The following is a 16,928-nucleotide window of genomic DNA, read 5'->3' as shown; positions in this document are numbered from 1 at the left end:
ACTCAATGTTACATCATCGACTACGTTTACAAGCTGTCAATTTTCGGGTTATGGTCGGGTTAAGGTCACTATTCGGGTTTCTGAAACATTCGGAATAACCCGTTTACATGCGTGAGCAGAGAGAGTTACTCCTACATGGAATTTGTAATCAATTGGCAATATCCGAACGTAGGCACGACGCCGACGGTTAAGCGTCTGGACGTAGCCCAACGGACAACCTTAAGACCCAATAACTTTTCGGTCACCTTCTTATAAATCTCACTATCTCGGTACTTTCTGCCGTCAACAAAAGACATTATATTCATGGTTTTCACCACACTAATAAAGAAATTGGTTTCCTCCTCGCTCCAAAAGTGTGGTGCTGTGCTGCGTCTCGCCATGTTTACCTCTACTTCTTGTTTACTTCCGGTATACTGCGCGCAGGTTTTCTGCATTGACATATATAACTATATTATTATAGTATATAATTATTATTATAACTATGTTTTCTGGCGCATACAAGAAGTTCCTCTACTCAAAAGACCAAGATTCCTTGCGAATAGAACATGCGCAGAACACAAATCAATGTTCCTTTTGATGGGGATATGCCAATACGCGTTTACATGACCAAACTTTCGGGTTAGAAAAGGGGTAACCCCGGTAGCATATTTGGGTTTTTAAAAACCGGAATATGAGCATATTCGTGTTTTTGCCGGTGTTTACATGGCCGTGCGCGACCGGGTTATTGCTAATATTCCGGTTTTGAACGGGTTATTGGCTGCATGTAAACGTAGTCAATGTCATCTGTGTGTGTGTGTGTGCCATGATTATGGCCTCCCATTAATCATTTGCACTGTTGATTAAAGCCTCCCATTGATCATTTGCACCGTGATTAAGGCCTCCCATTAATCATTTACACCGTGCTTAAGGCCTCCCATTTGGTTAACTTACCAAAATATAAATGCTGCAACTGATAACATATTAATTGACTATTTATTTGCGGTAGAAGTTCACAGAAACCTCAGAGAACAAACCTTCGAGAGGAGCTCCAATTAAACTGTGTCATAGGTGCGCTCCGGTACTTAAACAAGGAGCGCTGGCATCAGATCAGACGCCCCCAGACACCTGGACTGAAGAGAAGAGCAGAGAAGAGAAGAGAAGCTTCATCTTTTCCAGTGTTTTCTTGACACACAAAGTTTGAAAGAGTCTGTAAAGTAACCTGAAGAGATCAGCAGGTGAGAATCCTAGCAGAGGAATCTGTAAATGTCTGATAATCAGGATCACTTTGATGACATTGTGCTGTGTCTGTTTAACTGGACAGTAGAAAGGTTTCTTCATGCTGATTCAAAATATCTATTTGAAATATTCTGTAGATTTTCTCTCAGTTAAATAACATTGATCTGAAAAAGGATTGCATGAATTACTGCCAGAGGCTCTCATGTACATCACATGTTACAGCTACTTAAAAAAAAACTGCCCTCAGGGTTAGATTATAACAAATAATTTGTTCCTCCAGTGAACTATGTCACAGTTTGTTAAAGACTCCAGCCTGGGGGACTGGGAGGAGATTGGCTCTGGTGGTTTTGGACAAATCTACAAAGCCAGGCATCATCAGTGGGGCTTTGACGTGGCCATTAAACTGCTTCTTCAGGGCGAGGGGTAAGCGCTTACAAAGTGTTTCCTGTTTATAACTACACAAAGTTGTCTGAATTACTCATAATGCAAACATACACAGGACTGAGAAGGATTTTCTGCATGAGATCAAAATGATGCGTAGTATACGGCAATACGGTATGTTATGGCCGGCCGAGGGGTCTTCAAGGGTGGAACGCCCTCTGGCAGGTCAACACAGTTTGGTGTGGTCCTGGAGCTCATGGAGAGAGGATCATTGGCCTCCCTACAGGTAAACAGGGATGGAAAAACTACTCATATTTTACTTAAGCCCTATTCGCACGGGATAAGTATTATCTAGGGACCTCTGTGAATTTTAAATTACCCACCCACGTCTGATTTTCATCTGGCGCATTCGAACGGGATAAGCGAAGCCTGTGATTTTACTCGAATTTACTGACATATCTCCCGGAAGCCGGAACCCGGATGTGACGTCAAGACTTTGCGTACATCTACTTCCTTGTTTACGCTTCTCAACCATGGCTGCTAGTGCGAAGAAGAAAACCCGACATTGGACGCGTGAGGAGACACTCTTTTTAATCGATGTTTGGGGTGAACCACGTTATCAAAAGCAATTCGAACAAATGGTGCACAACCACACCGTTTGGGAAAATATTTACCAAGACCTCGTCCTCCGGTGCCTGTCTATACAGGAGTTTGGAGATTGGACCAAGTGTAAAGAAAGGTTGGACTACCTGAGAAGAAAGTACCGTGATTGCCTCAAAAACAACAAGAAGACCGGAACAAACTCCATTAAATGTCCTTATTTTGATGAACTGGACGCTGTTCTCGGTAAGATTAATCAACATTTCCCTTCTAACGTTGGCAGCTAGCTAACACATGGCACAGTAATAGCCAGTTTAGCCGCTATAAAACGTTTCTCCTTTTCAACAGCTAACGTAAGTTATTTTAAGTTTAACGTAATGCAAACGTGCTACAGTAAAAGCCACTTTATCAGCAACGTACAGTAATGTTAACTTTATGCTAACATTAGTAATGCCACACAATTTAGACAACCAATTGTTGATCCACAGCAAAGCACATTAGTTTTAAATTCGTTTTCTAATGTTTTTATATACAGGTTGCCGACCTATGAACAACCCCGGAGACATAAGGATGGATAACGGGGGGAGTTCAGAAGAGGAATCTGACTGTGGTAAGCAGCCTACACTGGCCTGTACAGTACATATTACTGTAACGTTATATTGTGTTAATTTATATGTAGACATTGTATCTTCTGTATAGTTAAATAAAGAAATAAGTAGAAGCATAGTAAATCATTACTGAGTGAACCTGTTTGATATTCTTTTGTTTTCAGCAGGTTCATCTGAGAGCACTAATGATCACAACACTTCAAGGGGAAATGATGCAGAGGATGAGGCATCCAGTCATGGCTCAGCCTCCAAAGCATCACCTCCTCCTGCTGCTGAACCCAAGCCACAAGGTGGGCTCTCATGTTGGTAATAGTTTTCTATAAGCTTCACCAATGTAGGTAGTTACTTAGGAGCGAATGCATGATATGGTTAGCTTTACTATGATACTTAAAAGTATCAATATTTTGTCAATGTACCTTTAGTACACTACCACACACTAGGTTCAGTTGATTGATGCACCTGCTAAGAGCAGGGAATTGTATTTTAGCTCCCATAATAACTTTTATTGTTTTTATCATCTACAGTGATGCTTTATGTGTGCACTTTCATGTATGAATAGAATAGGATGTGAAACGAGACTTGTCTGGTCTATGTTGTGGTGGACGGCAATAAACCTGCACTTACAAAATCCCAGGACCGTCTCCCTCACCATGCTTATAGTAGCCTACGACCATTATAGCATAATATACAGACCACACATCACATTGTGAATAAAAATAAAAGGAATTATGAGAGCTCAAATACATCCATTTCTTAACAGGTGCATCACTCAACTGAACTTTGGCACATTATGTGGCACACTGACATTGCCAGGCACACAGATGTAAACAAAAGAAATGTCCTAAAGGTATATTCACAGACCATTAATTGACCTTTACATAGTTCTTACCAAAGGAATTTAAATTAATCACTGTAGCATTGAATGTTCCCAGTATTTATAGGTTGTAACATTGGAATTTGCTGAAATAATTGTTTTGTCTTTGCAGCAAATCGCAGAAGAAAGGGGCGAAAAACACAGATAATGTAGGCAATTGACAAGGGTCTGGACCGTCTCCTGCAAAATGAGAACACCCATGACTACGACAGGGAGCGTTTTGAATGGGAGAAAGAGATAGAGAGAAATAGAATGGAGCTGGAAAGGAAACGTCTAGAATTTGAAATAAAGAAGATGGAAGCTGATGAAAAGAGAGCAGAAGAGAACAGGGCGCTAATGCTCCAGATGTTTCAGTGCTTTAGGCCCCAGTCCCAGCATTCACTTTTTTCAGCCCCACATTACTACCCTTATACATCACCTCATCAACGCGCCCATCAGCTGAGAGCATGGACTTTCCATCCACAACCCTGGACCCCCTGCCCCAGCAGCATATAAAGTGCACTACTACAATGACCCACCCAACTAGCTTTTTGTGCCTTAACATCTTGCAGGAAAGCATTATTTGTTCTTAGGCCTTTTAGATTTATTGTGTTTACAAGGTCTGGCAGTTCACCATTTTATTTATTTCACTTTATTTTGATTTGTGTATGGTTTCAGTGCTTCCCTACAGAAAACAATATTTAGCACATTTTATGTAGGGAAAAAGGTGTTAAAAAAACCCCGAATGTGACTTTTTCTTTTAGGAAAGCAATATTTGCACATTTATTTTATATTTTGTAAAAAATGTTTATTTTATATCAAAACACTGGAAAAAAAAGTTGAATAAAACTTCAAACTTATGTGAATTGCCAAGTTCAGAAATGAAGGATGCTCTGCACTATAAATAAATGTTTGATTTCAATTTCACGTGCGTCTTGACTGCACAGTTTGTGTATGAGCTTCCAAAGCTTCCTTGCACTTTACTTATTTGAATTAATATGGGCTACTAAGGCCTGCCGGATGTGCTCTGCTGGGGAGAGAGCAGAAAATATCTGCTGCTCTGGTCCTGCCTCTGGCTGATCCAACACATCTTCCAGGGGTTCCTGGTAAGCAACTTTCTGCATTTCACAGAAGTTGTGCAACACTACACAAGCAGACACAACATACTTCACATTTTGGGTTTGACAGTCATTTCTTTTCATAATGCATCTCCAACGACCCCTTAGGCGGCCAAATGCGTGTTCAACGTGGATACGCGCGGCTCAAGGAGGCGTTGTCAGGCTGCCCTGGGACCCCTCCGCTGTACCTTCCGGAAAATGGCTTTATTATGTTGTTAGTCAAGCTGTAGGCAGAATCGTCACAATCAGGACAGGTATGTCGACCCCTTGGATGTTCCTGCTGACTGGAGGGGAAAAGGTACCATCCTCCAGCTTGCGGCACAGACGTGAACACTCAAAAAGTGTGCATGCATCGTGGCACTTCCCAGGCCAGCCAACATCAAAATCAAGGAAGCTGTAAGTGTGGTCTACAAGGCCTTGAAGAAGAACACTGTACCATCCTTTTCTGTTGTAGTAGTCGGTGGGATAGCTCGATGGGGCTATGATTGGTATGTGTGTGCCATCCAAAGCCCCAGCACACATGGGGAATCCTGTCTTCCTCTCAAATCCTGTAATGATGGCTTGGACTTCAGGGACAGTTTTTGGCCTCTTCACAAAAACCCTCCTGAGTTTGCTCAGTGCCTCACACACCTCCCAGAAAATATTACAGGCGGTGCTGGTTCCAATACCAAACAGGTTGGCAACATCGTGGAACTCAACATTACTGGCAAGCTTGTAGATTGTAACTGCTACCCTCTTCTCTAGAGGTATTGGATCTAACATGTTGGTAGTTTGGGGTTTGATGTATGGGTGCAGCTGGTCACAAAGGATATTGAAGGCCTCTTTGGGCATCCTGAAGTTGAGGTACCAATCATTGTCTTGAAAATTCTGGAGCACCTCTGTTTCCCAAAAGGAAGGGCCTCGCTCCCGTGTTGTTCTCTCAATGTACCATGAATTTGCTATGAAAAAGAGAAGGCCATCAGTACATAATGTCAGTTTGCAGTTAATATTCAACACAGACGTAAGTAATACAAATCAGAGGAAGGCCCACTTTTTTTTTTTTTTTTTTTTTTACAAATTTAAGTACCTAAATACAGAAAACGATTCAAATGAGAACAATAACATGTATTAAGAACAATAACATGTATTAAGAAATTTAAGAATTACATTTTGATTTCCAGGTAATATAAAGTTAATACCTATACCCAGCCCTGACTGACTACACTTTATAACTATACAAGTAGACCACCAGAAAAAAAAAAATGCCAATATTGCTTGCATTTGTGTAGCACATTTTTATTACATATCTTTACTGTAGTCTGTATTCTTCACTGTATCACATGGGCAAGCATTATTATTATTAATTTTTATTATAATTATTCATAGGCTATTATTATTTAAGTGCCATGTAGGCTATTAGATACGGATAGCAATGATAAATAAACAAAAATATGTTACAAAATAAACTATAACCATATAAAAATATTACATTTCTTGTGGCCCAGTGGAAATATGTTTTCAATGGGCGACTATATGGCACTGTACACTTTTTGCGTATGGTTGAAGGTCCGGTTAGATGGATAAAACAAAACATTTCACCAGGTTAAAATCTATTAGCTCAAGCTTTACGCTTGATTTATTTGTAACATTAACCTCTAACGTGAGCCCCTTCGCTTGATTGTGCATTATTTTTGATAAGCTATTGCTTGGAGATGTCGTTATCTCTAGATGTATGATACAAACATAAAAAAGATATACTTACCGCATGCTGCTATACATGTCATCCATCTCCATCTAATCATTCTTTTTGTCTTCGCACTTGTGGTGTTATTCATCTTTCTTTTTCTGCAAATGTATATGTATAGCGACATGACCCAGCACCCAAAACACTGTTAAAACACTCCAACGCACCCTCCATTGTTCGCGAAAGATGGATAAAAAGGCGCAAGAAGGAAATAGGTACCTTGAAAAAAAAAAAAGCCCCGCCAAATCCTGGCCAAATCACAGAGATGCCGATTCGCACGGGACTAATATTATCACAGGACCTCCGTTTTCGGCGAAATATGGTAGGTCATTTGCGGGGGAATTATTACTTTACAAATTGCAGACATGACCGATTCGCACGGGATTAAGATCACAGACAACCTCCGCGATTATTACAAATGACTGGAGGTCACCAGGTAATACTTATCCCGTGCGAATAGGGCTTTTGAGTAATACCACTGTAAAAATACTCTATTGTATTACTACTGTATTATGTAAATAATACATTTGGTGTCTGAATTTTACAGTTTACATGTTCAAATAGTTACTATTGCAGGGAAGAAGAATATGAATATAACAGCATATTCCAAACCTTTGAATGGTAGTGTAGGCTATATGTGTAGCTCACTATCTCCACTATTTGTGGATCTGTAACTCTGGAAACAATCTTACAGGAAGCATTGAGGGGAACTCCACCCTGGCCGCTGGTCTTCAGACTGGCTCACCAAGTGGCTCTGGGTATAAACTTCCTCCACAGTCTGCCCCATTCCGTACTCCACCAGAACCTGAAGCCCCAAAACGTGCTGGTGGACAACTCTCTCAATGCCAAGGTGAGTCCCAGGCTTTGAGGGGAGGCCAGGCCTCATGCTTACTCTATACTGTTATAATAGTTTGCACACTCTATGAAGACTAAAGACACTAAAACACTAAAACACATTGTAAACCCACAAGATGATATTAATTGGATTGGATCAAACAAACGCAGGACTTTCATTCAGGAGACCGGAGTCATGTCCTGTTCTTGTATACATACAATGTATGTTCTTGTGCCCCATGTCAGTTAACCATAATTTTTTTAAATGATGCTAAATCGGTCCACACCCGGGTAGTCAAGAAATGATGCCAAGAGTCCTGACGCTGATGGACACTTTTTGCGTAAGGAAGAAACACTAGAGGGACCTGTCCAAGCGCCCCTATTTGATGCGCTGGGAGTTAGAATGTGGTTCTGGACGCGTCGAGGTGAGTCCAACTATAACTATCTGGTACCGCTCAACCTCCTGCACCAGCTCTAGCTTCTTCCCCACCATAGAGGATACGTTTCATGTTCTCAAAGCTAGTCTGCCTTGTCGGCAATTGTCACACCCAGGCCTCCAACCCAGAGGACCGTCCCTGTAGGTCATGGGTCCACAGGGTGGTGGCGGTGTTAGCAAAGCCGTTTCTTCAGGCTTTGGCCGACCGAGCCCCGTGGGCAAAGGTGTGGGATCACCACGATGTTCAAGGGTTACAGCCCCTTGAGGCACATATGAGACCACAGCTCCATGCCGCAGCTTTGGAATTGGAAACTTCAAACATTACCCACTAGGGTTCAATGCCCCAAACTTCCACAGGGATGCCATAACAGATCCTACAGAGGTGTGAGTTAAATATCTCTCTGAGAGGGGCTTCCAGATTCTTTATGACTTACTTTATGACTAGGTTAATGTCAAGTTGTCATAACACAAACATCTAAAACAATGCTAACTTAGCATTAAAAGTGTCATATTTTACCAAATAACTCTTAATTAAAATAGTCATGAACATTCATGAAGACTCCTTCATGTTCATGATTGGTTTCATGTCAGTCTTCTGCACACCCCTTCAAATAAAGTGATACCAAATAAAGAACCTCTTCTAACTCTTTCCTCTCTTTGCTAATTCTCTCTACAGCTTACAGATTTTGGCCTTGCCCGGATTTCCTGCAGCGTCACACAGGTTTCCATGGATGATGAACCACTAGGAGGAACAATCCATTACATGCCACCAGAGGCTTTTGAAGTATTGTATGAACCTACCAGAGCCTTTGATATCTACAGGTACAAGAGCATCACACCAGCACTTGAATAAAAGTATCATATAATAACTGGAGACGGGATCACTCTGGGCGCCATGTCTAGCATAAGTTCAGTCTTGACAGAAAGTCGAATTAGCATTGGCATAGTCCTTTAACAGGTCAGGGAATTGTTGTCAGAGAAGAGGAGTAAAGTGAGGTAACTTCATGCACAGATTTCCTTATTGTCATTGAATGTCCTCATTCTCACATGAGCATTAATTTACAGATGACAACAAACCCTAGCCAGTAATCAACCAGGGTGTGATTGTTATGATGGATAATAATCCTGACATGAAACTCTCTTTGTTTGTCTTTCAGTTTCAGGATACTCCTTTGGTCCAGTGTCACAGGGAAACAACCATAATGTAAGTGACTGTTCTGTGAGTGAATATCAATGCTCAAAATCTTCTACCATTTTATCTTAGTTTTACTCACTTGAGCCTTGGGACACATGGTGCAAGAATGGCAGGAATTTATACGTGTTAGTTTTCTTGACTCTGAGCTGTAGAGTAATGGCTTGTAAAATAAAGTTGCATGGACTAAAGCAGAGCTATTTAACCATATAGTTCAGGGGATGTGGACTTTCACGCTCGTATTCTAGTTGCTCCTTATGTATTTGCTACTACAACTCAAAGCTAGGCCTGTAACAATTGTAACATAATTGTATGATCACATTTTTTCACGTAATCACAGTCTTTGTTTAACTGTAATGCATTGCAATCGTTAGCTAAGGTATATGACTGTTGATGGTAATTGTCAATTTGAAATGAAACGAAGAATTCAATAATTTTTGATAATGAAGAGGTGTGGCTTACTTTATAGGCTCTGTCCTTGTGGTATTACATTATCTGGGTCACATAACATTGATTTATCCAAATGATGTATCAGGGGATTCATTTAAAACTTTGTTTGAAAAAGTGATACATAAATAAATATTTTAAAATTTGACTGAAAAAGAAAATTACATTGTTAATTGCAATTATTACTGAGACAATTAATTGTACAGTCAAATTTGGAATTGTTGCAGCTCTACTCAATGAAATTTACAACAACAAGTAGCATTTAGCAGGATTTAACCTGAACCTTTACATAAGCGTCAGTCCAGACGTCTATTCAGGTATTACCAAGGTTTCATTTAACCTCAAGGCCACTCTGACAGCCTTTTTTAGTTCTTCCTCCAATGTAAATGCACACCCCAACATTGTGATGAGTCGCGTTCTACTGGGAGACGGCCCACAGCTGGACGATATCAAGGGTGATGCTGCTGGGTTGACAGAGTTGACAGGACTGATGAAGAGATGCTGGGATCATAAACCTGAACAAATGCCCAAAGCCCTTGGTGAGGAAACTACTTCATTTACCTCTGAAACTCTGAATTAACACAGAGTAATTGTTTGTGATGCCGGGCTCTAACGTTACATTCTTTACTCTATGTTGTGCACAACTGAGACAGAAAAACTGTTCAAGATGCACAAACATGAACTCAATGATGCTGTGCATGCAGTGCTGATGAAACTGGTGAGGAACAAATATCTTCATAAACACTCAAGTCACACTGAGACACTATAACATTTTGACACAATGCAGCAAATCATTGTTTTTATTATTGTGTGTAACTGGCTTCTTCTTTCCAGGAAGTGATGCCAGCAGGAGATGATGAAGACAACTCTTCAGGTCTGTATTTATATACCACTGTTGCCTGGGTCTGGGTTGCCTGTAACTGGCTCTTTCTCTTTCCAGGACCATAAGAAAGGAAAAGGCATGGCAGTGGACCCTCTCAGGTATGAACATACAACAAGAGTTCTACAAAATAATAACAAAGTAGACAATAACCTATAAACCAAATACACATAGCCTCTTATTATTTTAACATTTACATAAGTAACATTTACAGTGCAGTACTTTTACTAAAACAGTATTGTTACTGTGTGGTATTAGTACTTTTGCTGAAGTAAAGGATCTGAATACTTCTTCCACCACAGGTAACTCTGCATCATGTCTAACTCATGTTGGATAGAAAATCATTCTATGTTTCTTCCTCAAGCGTGGAGAGGAGTGATCTGATGAAATGTAAGTGTTAGTTTCTCTTTAAATACACAGCTGATTCATTAGAACATTACTGACTACATGAATCATTATTAAACTTTATATAAATGAACATCAGCACACAAGCATCATTATTAAACTTTATATAAATGAACATCAGCACACGAGCACAGAATAAAACCTTCAGATGTGTCTGATGATAAACTACTGCTGTGTTTTGGGTAACACTTAATTATAACCATCACCAAAGGTGTAGCTTTGGTTTGGGAAGTGTGTGTTTAAAATGGGGGTCCATCACTGAGATGGATAAATAAAACAATATCAACAAATTTGAAAGTTGGGGGGGGTTAAAAGTTATTTTACTTTCAACTGACAAAATTATATTAAATATGTTTACTAATTATTAGTTATGCTATAATTTGTTATTTTAACAGGTTATTGTTGCTCAGATAATATTTTATATATTTTATTACTTAAATGTAAATGATTAATAAATTGTTAATAAACCATCAATTAACATTATTTGGATGTTATAAAGTCTGATGATTATAACTTAATGGTTAATAAAGAGTTAATAAAGAGTTTGTTAAGCTATAATCTATAAACATAGCTATTTAATGGTTTATAAACCAGGTATTAATCATGAATTAATTATTATTATGAGCATTAGTTTCATCAAAATAATGATAGATGTTTACAAAATATTTATTCAACATGGACAAAGTATTACCTATCTAATTATCATTCATAAACTTATTTTATATTAAACTAAACTGATGATAAAATAAGTTATAACATTACAAATAATTAGTAAATATAAATATAATTTCTTTAACAATATAACTATTAACTAAAGTTCAACTAATAATTATTATTAACAGCAGCTGTGTTGTGTCTTGTTCTCTCCGTCAGATTCCTGTGAACTCAGACTGGACACAAACACTATCATACTGGACACAAACACAGTGAACAGATACCTCAAACTGTCTGACAGCAACAGGACGGTGACATGGGTGGAGGAGAAGCAGCCATATCCTGATCATCAAGAGAGGTTGGACTGCTGCCGTCAGCTGCTGTGTAGAGATGGTCTGACTGGTCGCTGTTACTGGGAGGTTGAGGGCAGAAGAGGAGGGGTTTCTATATCAGTGAGTTACAGAATAATCAGGAGGAGAGGAGACAGTAAAGACTGTTGGTTTGGATATAATGATCAGTCCTGGAGTCTGAACTGCACTGATGATGGTTACTCTGTCATGCACAATCACAGAAGAACATCCATCTCCTCCTCCTCTATCTCTGATAGAGTAGGAGTGTATGTGGACTGGCCTGCTGGCTCTCTGTCCTTTTACAGAGTCTCCTCTGACTCACTGACCCACCTCTACACCTTCAACACCACATTCACTCAACCTCTCTATTCTGGGTTTGGGTTCTGGTTCTCTGGTTCCTCAGTGTCTCTGTTCTCTGTAGGAGGAAACAACTTCCTGTCCTGTGGTTTAAATGTTGGTGGAGGACGAGGCTTCACTTTGGTTCACATTTAGCTCACTGATTGTTTAATGTCAAAAGTGACTTTGATCACTTTAATCATGTATTATTGGAGCAGCTTAAGCTGATAGTGATTTATTTCCATAAAGTTTTTAAAGATAAAAAAACAGATGTTGATGTTTACATGAGTTTGTGTTAACAATTGAAACAATTGAAATTCAAAGAATAAAGATTCCTTTACAATTAAGTGGTATTTTCTTTTCCATTTGAACATGTTTAATGCTTTTTGTGAAAAGAATCAAATTAATCTTATTTCCATAAACCGTATAGAGTAGAATAGTCTTTGTCGAAATGTAATGCAGTCCTCTCAGTGCCAAACAACAGTCAAAGTGCAAAGCAGGATAATAAATATCTATATGTGGATACATAAAAAATTCTTTGTCACAATCACAAAGGCACACAATCAAAACATTCACTGCATGATTCATCCTTAAACTCAAAACTCAAGTGTCGTTAAGCTTAATTATGGCTCTTGGATAAAAACAGTTTTTCAGTCTGTTTGTTCGTGTTTTTAATGTCCTAAACGTCTGAGGGTCCCGACTGGAGCAGTTCAAACAGAGAGTGTCCAGGGTCAGATGGATCTTTGAGTATGCGAGAGCTATAAAGATCATCTAAGGAGAGGAGAGGGCAGTCAATGATGTTCAGGGCGGTGGTGATGACCCTCTGGAGCGCTTTCCTCTCTGCTGCTGTGCAGCTAGTAAATTACATACAGATGCAGTAAGTCAGTATACTCGTAAAAACGTTTGTAGTCTCATATGTACCTTTCTGCTAACTCCACTGTGATAACAAATTAATTATCCCGTTAAAAGAATGATTGCAAAGACGGTTGTTCTGAGCTTCTGTATGAAATACACTTTACAACTCTCTTATGATGTATTGTTGTCATTACAAAAGAGGGGGAAGAAGTATAACTAGTAATACCACAGTGAATAAATACTCTGTTACGTTTACTTAAGTAAATAGATCCGTCCTTGATTAACTAAATTATGTAACACTTTACTTGAAGGTATTGACATAATCCTGACATGACACTGTCATGAACATGTCATAAATGTTATAAACAAGTCACAAACGTTTATGACTTCTGTCATTAAGTGTCATTCGGTTTTTGTCATGACATGTTGACATTGTTTGGGTTGTCTTGATTATGACAACTTGACATTAATCAAAGTGACATTACCAGAAGTTGTCTTTGTAATGACAACTTGACAATAACCAGGATGACATATGAAGATGTATTTGTCATGTCGATACCTTCAAGTAAAGTGTTACCCGAAATTCTTAGCCGGCTGACATTCGTATGATTTTGTCGACTAATGAATGAGTTGATTTAATGGACAGATCTGTAAAACTGAGTTTTTCCAAAAATTAAATCACTCAGCATAAAAAAATGACTATCAACTAAATCAAAATTAACTAAAGCAACTAAATATATCTTAGACCAAAACAAACAATTAGTCCTCTGATCGACTCAGACGCAAGTAAAAGTCTTGCACTCAAAATCTTTCTAAGCCTACATAAAAGAACAAAAGCATCAGCATCAAAATTAATTTAAAGTCTTCACTCTGCAGAATAATATCTGAGATTATTGTGTTCTAATGATTGATGACTTTAATGAGTTGATGACTTTAATGTTGCAGCTGGTAAAGCTGGAGCTTTACTTTATACTGCCTTTATATTAGGGATGCACCAATCCGATATTAAGATTGGATATCGGCCCGACATTGACAAAATAGGTGAATCGGGGATCGAAAAATTTAACAGATCCACGGGCCGATCCGTTTTTTTTTTTTTTTTGTCGCATCACCAGGACCCCTGTTAACTGCGTACCGTTCTCACTCATGGTAGTAACTTATAACACAACAATTAATAACCCACAACTAACTCTCTTTAACAGGATAAAACACCATAGCACACAACAATTTGCACGTTGGGTAACATTATAGCTGCTAGCTAGCCAGGTAGCATAAGAGTCTGTTGAGCTGGGAGAGGCTCTGGTCGCTAAGGCACATTCAAGAACAGAGAAGAGAGTTAGAGGATGAAGACCGGGGATACACCAGAACAACGTATGCTCAAGAGCGGAGCCATCTGTTCTGAACTTTTTTGTTTCTAAAAAATGGGACATAATTTAGCCACTGTCGGCTGCTATAGACCCATATCTATCTTACCCTGTCTTTCAGAAGTCCTCGAAAGCTTGGTCAATAAACAGATTACCAACCACCTTGAATCCCACCGTATCCTTTCCGCTACACAATCTGGCTTCCATGCCGGTCATGGCTGTACCACAGCACTATCCTTAAGGTCATTAGGGGGGGTACGGTTCATGAAAAAACACCTGAACCGCTAGTCTCGGTTCGGAGCATGTGTGTGCCGCAGGGTTCGTCAGTCCACTGTTAATGTGCACTAACCTCTTACTGCCGTAGTGCCCACTTTCGACACCTATGTTAAAACACTTACTGGAAATGACGAGCGGGATGGGCGTGACAAACGCAATCCATGGCAGCTGATTGGACGATCGTGTCACATGGGTCTAATTTCAAAACAGACTGTCATGGCGGCTCATTCAGAATACGATCTCATATTGTACTAAAATAGTTCACTGAAACGTGTTTCTGAAAACATTTTAAGCGAGAAATAGGCCATGCAGTTGCTGAATCTGTCTTCATTTCAGATCAACAGATTTTTGTCAGATTTTGAGAGACACCGAGCCGACCGCTCCTCAAGTGGAGTGGGGTGCTGCTGCTGCTGCAGGTCACGTCACGTGCAGAAATGTGAAGGGGAGAGAGGCTGCCCGGAGTTGGAGGATGCGCCAGCGTTGTTTATAGTCTGGTGTGTGGGAACATTTTGGATTTCATGGTACCTATGATGAAATAAAACAATATATAGAACTGCCACTGTGTGCATGTTTTGTGCAACATGCATTCAATATGCTAATTTTAGCTATATATCATATGCTGAAGTATATTCTGGAGTGTTAAAGATTAAAAGAAAAAATAAGAACCGTACAGAACCAAAAACCGTGACCCTAAAACCGTTATACAAATCGAACCATGGGATTTGTGAACCGTACCCCTAAAGGTCATAAATGGCATCACCATCGGCATTGACAAAAAGCATTACTGTGCAGCCGTCTACATTCATCTGTCCAAGGCCTTTGACTCTGTTAACCATTGTATTCTCATCGACAGACTCAACTACCTTGGTTTCTCTCATAACTGCCTTGCGTGGTTCAATACCTATTTTTCTTATAGGATCCAGCACGTTAAATCTGAGGGCCTGCTGTCTGAACCTATGGATGTCTCTACGGGGGTGCCAAAAGATTCAATTCTCGGGCTGACTCTTTTCTCCCTATACATCAATGATGTGGCTCTTGCTGCTGGGAATTCTCAAATCCACCTATATGCAGACAAAACAATACTGTACACATCTGGCCCCTCTTTGGCTACTGTGCTATCAAACCTCCAGGAGAGCTTCAACACAGTCTGGCTTTGAATTTCCGGAGAAAACAAACCCATGTGACGCGTTCATCCAATCAACTGCCGGTTTTCATTTCTTGGGCTACAATACAGATTAGCGCCGCCTGCTGTTATAGAGATGTATTACGTCTCGTCTCGTCTTGTCTTTTTGGTGTGTTCTGTGGCACTTTTTGGACCAACACGGGGAGACTGATCATCTCGACTGGCTTTTCTGCCGAGGGTCGGCCGTCGGTGTGTAGACACCTTTATAGACTGCCTATTCATGTATTGTGTTATTATCATATCACCTTCACAAAACCTTAGTCTTACTTACACCTCACTTTGCACCAGCATTGTAAAACATTCTTAATCTGCACTTTGTGTAGCCTTTTGTATTCTGTATTCCTGTATTGTATTGAATGTGAAACTGTATGTTGTCTTGCACGCTTAGGCTTTTCTTGGCCAGGTCGCCACTGCAAATGAGAACCTGTTCTCAACGGCCTACCTGGTTAAATAAAGGTTAAATAAAAAAAATAAAAAATAAAGTATCACGTGGGCACGCTGACAGTTTTGTTGTCATTACTTAGAATTTCTCATGTGGGCGACAGAAACTACGCACGATATTTTTAAATTCAAATAAAATTGAATTGAATTGAATTAAAGGGGTGATAGAATGCAAAACTGTCATAGTTGAATAACGACAGTTCGGTGGGTAAATAGGACATACATAGAAGCTCTAAATCCCATTGACACCCCTTTACTATGAAAATCTCATATTTTGAAACTGCTGCTGAAAACGGGCGAATCTCAACAAAGCTGGAAGTTGACGTCAACCTCCCAAAAACCGGAACCTTTGTCAGCCCATGGGTGTATTAAGAGAACGGTCACGCCCCAACATTTACATAGACTACACAACTGACCTGAGATCAGGTAGTCTTCTGAATCTAGCTAGGTCACGCAGATCTCTGCTATTCCATTACAAAATTCACTTCTGAAACTTTTTATGCGAGAAATCAACAATGTAAAGCTCAAATATGGGCCGCTTTACGAAAATGGATAATTGCAAATTTTGTCCGACTGTGTGTCGGAGTTGCACCAAATGCCCCTGCCCTGACAGAGCTCCAGGGCGTGCAACGCCCCTCTTCCTGCTAGCTAAATGCCCGGTGTATGTGAGTGAGAGCGCGGTCAGCGAGCTTGTTACGCCAGCAATCTGTTACCACAGGTTCCAGTTAATCTTTTAATGTGTGTAATTATAATGTGTTGAGTTATTTAAACAAACGA

General features: G+C 39.8%; 1 pseudogene; it reads left to right on the top strand.

The window, feature by feature from the left end:
• The first annotated feature begins 1,501 nt into the window (after nt 1-1,501).
• LOC120561248 lies at nt 1,502-8,971 on the top strand (annotated as a pseudogene).
• Nucleotides 8,972-16,928: the final 7,957 nt, after the last annotated feature.

The sequence above is a fragment of the Perca fluviatilis genome, chromosome 1, assembly GCF_010015445.1.
Source record: "Perca fluviatilis chromosome 1, GENO_Pfluv_1.0, whole genome shotgun sequence".
Lineage (NCBI taxonomy): Eukaryota > Metazoa > Chordata > Actinopteri > Perciformes > Percidae > Perca > Perca fluviatilis.
Note: the sequence above shows the minus strand (reverse complement) of the source record. Positions and strands in the feature narration are given on the sequence as shown.